The sequence below is a fragment of the Glycine max genome, chromosome 11, assembly GCF_000004515.6.
Source record: "Glycine max cultivar Williams 82 chromosome 11, Glycine_max_v4.0, whole genome shotgun sequence".
Lineage (NCBI taxonomy): Eukaryota > Viridiplantae > Streptophyta > Magnoliopsida > Fabales > Fabaceae > Glycine > Glycine max.
Window position 1 is genome coordinate 14955432 of NC_038247.2, and position 7334 is coordinate 14962765.

Sequence of the window (7334 nt, forward strand, 5' to 3'; positions counted from 1 at the left end):
GTTAAAAAGTGAGATCTCCATCTTAGTGCTTGTCGTAATCAAGTTTATACCAAAAGCCAATGCGCCGATCAAAGCATATGCCCTTACTAATTAAGTAGACTTTATGTTTAGAAATTTGACGGTGCCTGAATGCCCAAGCCTTCTAATTAAAACAACTACTTATGAAGTTATGATGCTTTTCTTAAAAAAGAAATGAAGTTATGATGTTGAAAGCCTCTTGATTAAACCTAAGAAATTAAAATAATGGTGATACATTCACTTTTTTTCTCGTAAGAGAATATGGATATTTTTTAATTTACGGGTCAAAAATTAATGCCGCTTGCGATGTGTGATTTCTGTTGACTCAAAAGAATTTTATATATGGTAAGAATCAAAATACGGATTCTCTCGTTAAATAAATTATTCTGTAAATACAATATGGTCTTACATTACTGTGTCAACCATTTGAGAATGATGTGTTAGTTTCAATACATATAATTTTTGTTATTGAATGAATTTTTTGTCAACTTCCTTACATAATGAAACCCACGAGAAATTCATCTAAAAATAAAGAATATGGCAAATGAAGGTATCGAGGAATATAATATTAACATTCCTTATGGAAGGTAAATCATTGAGCACAGTTGTATGATAAGGGAGACCTAGCTCGATCGCAATCTAAGTTTCAGATTATATGCTGTAATGTTTAGTAGATGTTTCTACCATAAATCCAGGTGCCAGAGAATCAGCAACATTTTTGTTTAAATTCGGTAGTTGATGATCCTCCTTCACAACCGTTTATAAGTATTCTACACGACTGCAAAAAGTTTCATACTATCATGTCATGCTCACATTCAACAAGGTAATTAAGGTCATGGCCTAGAACTCCCAAATTTATAAGGTTTTCAATTATTTTTTTTTAATAGTAGTATTATTAGTATAAATTATTTTTTAAAACTCTACAGTCCATTTTTTAGTTTTTGCAAATAAAAAGTCACTCAAGAGTGACTCAGTACATTTCTCAATAGTTGAGCATATAATTCCTATCGGCTACTTATACAATTCTAATATTAATGTAATTTAATTTTCTTTGAAAAACAAATGTCACTTTTAGATCAACCTCTCTGCTTCCTCTCTAGTCTCTCTCATTCTCATTCTCTGTATTCTTAATTCTCTGCTACTACATTCAAGCAATTATTTAACTTTTCAACTTTCATATAATCATATTTTAATTTGTGAATTGGTATACCCCACATCAAGTGACCAACTCCAATACTCAATCTCCAAGTAACACGAAGAGGATACTCACAAACGTTGCTAGCATCTCAAATTCTCAACAGGTTTGATCATTTCACTCATTTGCTTTGCATTTTAATTTATAAAACAATTGATTGAATTGAAATTAATTTGAATGAACATTTACAAATTACAATTGTCACATCTCATTTTTTATTGTTTATCATCGTAGGTGCAACCAAAGTGATTGTCACTATGGTTTGGATTTTGGATACTCGTAGATGTGACGATACATAGTCATAGCTTAAAGAAATTATCGTTCACAAATTTAATTTTTTACTTTTCAGGTTTTATTGTTTCATTATTATCTTCTTTTGATTTTAAAATAATTTTGCTTGTTATTTTTATTTTAGTCTATTAGTAAAATATGTCAAATAGAAAGTATGCATCTAGTTTTGAAAAATTGAAAAAAAAAGAGAGAAGAATTGAAAAATTGATTCAATCTCAACAAGGTGCTCTTCATAAATTTGTTACTATTCATAAAAAGGATGTTACAACTAGTTCAACACAAATATGATAGAAAATTCTCCTCTAGAAATTCCAAATAATATTAATACGATAGAGCAAAATACTGATAATGAAAACATTCAAAAGGTAGAAAATCTTAACAATATGAATAGTTATAATCCTAGTCAAGAACAAGAGGATAATGAAAAATTATAAGAAGATAGTTTAGAAACAAATAAGGAGCTCAATAGTACATCAAATGAAGAATATTTATGATCCAGAAAAATGGAAAAATATTAATGAAAACTTTAGAGATTTAATTGTTGACAATGGTCCAATTAGATATAATGATATGTAGTATCCAAAAGATGAAAATAATGGACATTTTTCTTCATTTTACTACCAAAAAGTAATGCCAAATGGAGAAAAATATGATCGAAGATGACTAGTGTATTCAAAGAATTTAGATAAAGTGTATTGTTTTTGTTGCTAGTTGTTTTACTCAAAAAATAGTGCTTGTATTACTAATCAATTACTTAATGAAGGTACTAAAGATTGGAAAAATATTGGTTTTAAGCTTAAGAGCCATGAAACAAGTTATGAACATGTAACTAATATGGATAAATGGATCGAATTAGAAACAAGATTGAGAAATAAAAATACAATTGATAAGGAGATCCAAGAACAAATTAACAAGGAGAAGGAACATTGGGAGAATGTTTTGGTAAGGATTATAACTATAATTAAATATCTTTCTAAAAACAATTTAGCTTTTTGTGGGACAAATGAAAAAATATACCAAAAAGCCAATGGAAACTTTTCGAGTTTGATTGAGTTGTTAGCGGAATTTGATCCAGTTATGCAAGAGCATGTCAAGCGTATAAAAAATGATGACCTTCATAATCATTGCTTGAGTAAGACTATACAAAATGAACTTATAGAATTGTTAACTTCTCAAATAAAAAATATTATACTGAAAAAAGTTAAAGATGCAAAATATTTTTCTATCATTCTTGATTGTACTTTTGATGTAAGCCATCAGGAGCAAATGACTCTTATTTTGAGGTCTATTGATACTTTTTAGTTGTTCTGTCGAAATAGAAGAATACTTTAGTGTTTTTACAAGTCAATGACACAACAGGAAAATGTCTTTTTGAGAAACTTATTCTGGTATTAAAAAAATATGACCTTGATATTAATGATATAAGGGGACAAATGTATGATAACGGGTCTAATATGAAAGGTAAAAATCAAGGAGTACAAAAGAGATTGTTGGGCATAAACCCTAGAGCATATTATACTCCTTACAATTGTCATAATTTAAATTTAGTTTTAGGTGATATGGCTAATTCATGTACACGAGCTGTTTCTTTTTTGGAGTTTTGCAATACATTTATTCTTTGTTTGCTTCTTTGACCAAACGGTGAAAAATCTTACAAGAAAATGAATCTAAGTTTTCAGTTAAATCATTATCTCAAACTAGATGGGAATGCAGAATTGAAAGTGTCAAAGCCATAAAGTTTCAAGCACAAAAAATAAGGTACACACTTGTTCAATTATCAAAAACTAGTGAAGATCCTAAGATAAAAAGTGAAGCCATATGTTTAGCAATTTATTAATGGGAAATTTTGAATTTTTATTGGAAATGAATATTTGGTATGATATACCTTTTGTTGTGAATTCTGTCAGTAAGATCATGCAATCCAAAGATATGCATATAGATGTTGCTATAGATCACTTAAGTGGCCTTATAACTTATTTGAAAAATTATAGGAAAAATGGTTTTGCATCTACATTAGAATCCACCAAAGAAATGACTATTGAAATGGATATAGAGCCAAAGTTCAATGAAAAACGTAAGATTCATAGGAAAAAAACATTTTGATGACATTGTTAGTGATAAGATAGCTCATTTTGTTGAATATTCTTTTCGCGTGGATTATTTTTGTATATATTAGATCGGTCTATTTTCTCTATTGAGAGTTGATTTGTACAATTTTTAGAATATGAAAACATGATTGGATTTTTATTTAATTCAAATAAATTTAAAACTTTGAGTGAAGATGAATTGAAAAAATATTGCATCAATCTTGAAAAGATTTTGAGTTTTGAGGACCATTCTAATATTGATGGTCTTGATTTGTTTTCAAAATTAAAGTTATTGAAAAAAGTTCTAACAAATGAAATTAACACACCATTAAAAATATTGAACAATATAAAAAAGTTAGGTTCTTTTCCAAATACATACATTGTTTATAGGATACTATTATCATTACCTATAACTGTTGCGACCGCTAAAAGAAGCTTTTCAAAATTACAATTGATTAAATCATATTTGGGATCAACCATACTATAAAATAGATTGAATGAATTAGCTATGTTATCTATTGAGAATGAAATATTAGAATTACTTAATTATAAAACTTTAATAAATAATTTTGCAGCTCAAAAAACCATAAAAATAACAAAAACTATTAGTCTATATTAACATTATAACATAAGTCCCTGTTTTTTTTTTTAAATATAGGCCCCTGTCTTAATTTTCGCCTAAGATCCCGAAATTCCTAGATATGGTCCTGATGTCATATATATAGTGTACCACCTTAGCTATAATAATATTTTAAATATTGTTATGTGAGAGACAATAATAAATAATGATTCACATTACCTAAGCACTTGTATACAAATGCATGTTATAAAGTAAAACTTTTCTTATTCCAGGAGGAAATAAAAATTTGATCTCCTTCCTTATAACATGATCGTGCGTGCATTATTTTTTGTATTGCGACATTTTTACAACCCTATGATGTAATGGTCCATTTAGGAGACTTGTAGCCCTTGAAACATAACCTACCAAGAAACTTACTGAATAATAATAAGAAAAGAAGAACAAGCTTAGCATGGAAAATGGCGAAGAAAAATCTTAGCAAGTGATATTTGTTTGATTCACATGTTCACTCTCTAATAACCACCCCACGTACGCATGTCGCCGAATATATCGAATTTTCCCAAGGCATAACGACATATGCACATTTTGAAGTTTATAGCTAGAGGAGAAGTGCATCAAAAGAAGAACAATTATCTAATGTGCTCGAATCTTAGTTAACGGCCACACTTTGATTTCAGCAAAGAAACTGAGAGGGATGGATAGGATTATGCTTAGATTGCAATTTTATTTTTTTTTTTTTATAAAAAAATCATATGAAACTCAAGAAACGAAATGCAAAATGTTTTATGTCTACCACCAAGCTCATAGATCAATTGGTGTGTAAGTTATAGTTTAATCCGAAATTTCATATTTAACTTCTGGATATGCAACTGTATTAAATACTTAGAGAAAAAAATTTGTTATTCATATAAAGATTTTATCTTACTTGAACATGATTACTTTTGATGAATGATACTTGTGTTATATATATAAAAAAAACTTTATCTTAACATACAAAAAGAATATATTCAATTAATATCCATCTATGTATATTCTAGATGTCTACATTAAGTATTAGTGGTTGTGCTCATAACTCCAGCTCCTCAATCCTCTATCAACGTTATAGCTTTCACGAAACTCATGAATTCACTTGGAACGTGGAGCCTCGACCACAGGCTTGTTTAACGTACGATGGAAAGAATAAAAGAGGTTAAGGCAGGAGGCATCTCATCTCATGAAAGGGTATAGAATAAGCGAAGAAAGTGTTGAAAATGAGGTTTTAAAACCTCATTTCTCAAAAGAAACCTTTTTACGGCGTTCTTTTATCCGATGTGTGTGTTCTATTGTTGGGAATGTTTCCTTATTTGCTTTTGGCCCAATGTTGATTTATATCAATGTGTCTAAAATGTCCAACACTGGTTGATAATGTACATGTCAATTGTATACCAATTATGGCACCGGATATATGGTTTTTACTTCATTAATTCACCTTATGGAGCCATGGATATATTATTTGTTATTATTAAGATGTTTGGGCAATTTTTGGATGTTTATTTTATCTTAAATTGTACTCCCCCCCATATTTTATATATGAAATATAAGCATAATATATGTTTTGATCATAATTGACATTTTAATTACAATAATTTCATAACTTTAGTAATTGATTAATGTTATCTAAATTAGATATTGTTGGATTATTTATTCATGAATTAGCATTACTCAATTATTTAGAATAAACTCTTTTCAAATATTAAATATCTCAATTTTAATTTCGATATTATTTAATCATAATACTTGCTATTGGAATTTTGATGTGAATGACCATTGATAAATTGGACTGCTCACTTGGTGTTCAATAAAGAGTTTCTACTCTCGTCAAACCTGCTATAAAATTGTAGTTAGATAAGATAGTTTAGTATTCATTATTGTGGGAAAACCTTAGTTTGAGTGGAGTAATTATCTCTCATTCTTGTCTCTGCTATGACGCTTGATCAAAATTATAAATATGAATTTAAACTTTTTTTTTTGGTGATACATATTCCAAAAACATTCTTTAATAAGATTGTGATAATATGCTACAAAACATTTCTTTCATTTTAATGTCACATTTAAAAAAATATTTGTCCCAAAATAAAAGTCACGTTAACTTTTCAACGTATATTAATTAATTTTTTTCACTAATATCCTAATAAATGTTAATTTATTTTTTTAATATAATATTAATAATATGATTAGTTTTGTAAAATTATTTTTTTTATCTATTTATTAATTTTTTTATCGGTATAAAATAATTTAGAATGATACTTATTTTGGGATGTAGTAAGTATTATACATAATTCATAATTGTGTGAAAATGTACAAAATTTTTCTTCTAAAAATTCAGCAAAATTTTGATACATAAAAACTTATGGATGAGTTGTGTTAATATATGCTTTTCGGCTATGAAGCAAAACTTTAAAGCTGGATGCACAAATTATCATACTTTTGGAGGAATCCTTGCAAGCTAGTGGTATGAACTACCTATCCTAGATAGTGAGTTACTAGCTGTATGACAGGCCTAAGAGGCAAGAGCCTCCTTAAAAAGTTCGACCAAAGACAAAGTCTCAGAGAAAAGTTGGGGGGAGATGAATGAAGGGATCAAATAGGATTTGAACATGATCACATAACTGTGAAGTATGTCATTTCCAACATTTTAATTACCTAAATATAACTGAAGTAAGACAAAAAGGTTACGATCTAATTGGTTCTTTATTATTATTATTATTATTTGCTGTAGTCTGATTGGTTTTAATTAAGATATACTATTATTTTGGAAATAGTAAGGTGGCCCAAATGTATTTTTTTTATTTTGTCAAAATTTTATTAATTAAATAAGGGAAAATAAATAAATTTCATTTTCAATCGGGGGCTAGCTAGTAGAATCACTGTCACGTTCGAATGATGAACGAAACTTAATACCTTCGCTCTCAGGTTGTTTTCTCTATATTTTTCTTTTTCATACTTCAGCTAAAGCTCAAGCTCTAATAATGGGGAAAAAAAATCTTTTCGATATATATATATATATGTATATATATATATATATATATATATATATATATATATATATATATATATATATATATATATATATATATATATATATATATATAATTTATTAAATGATAATTAAGATTATTGCCGT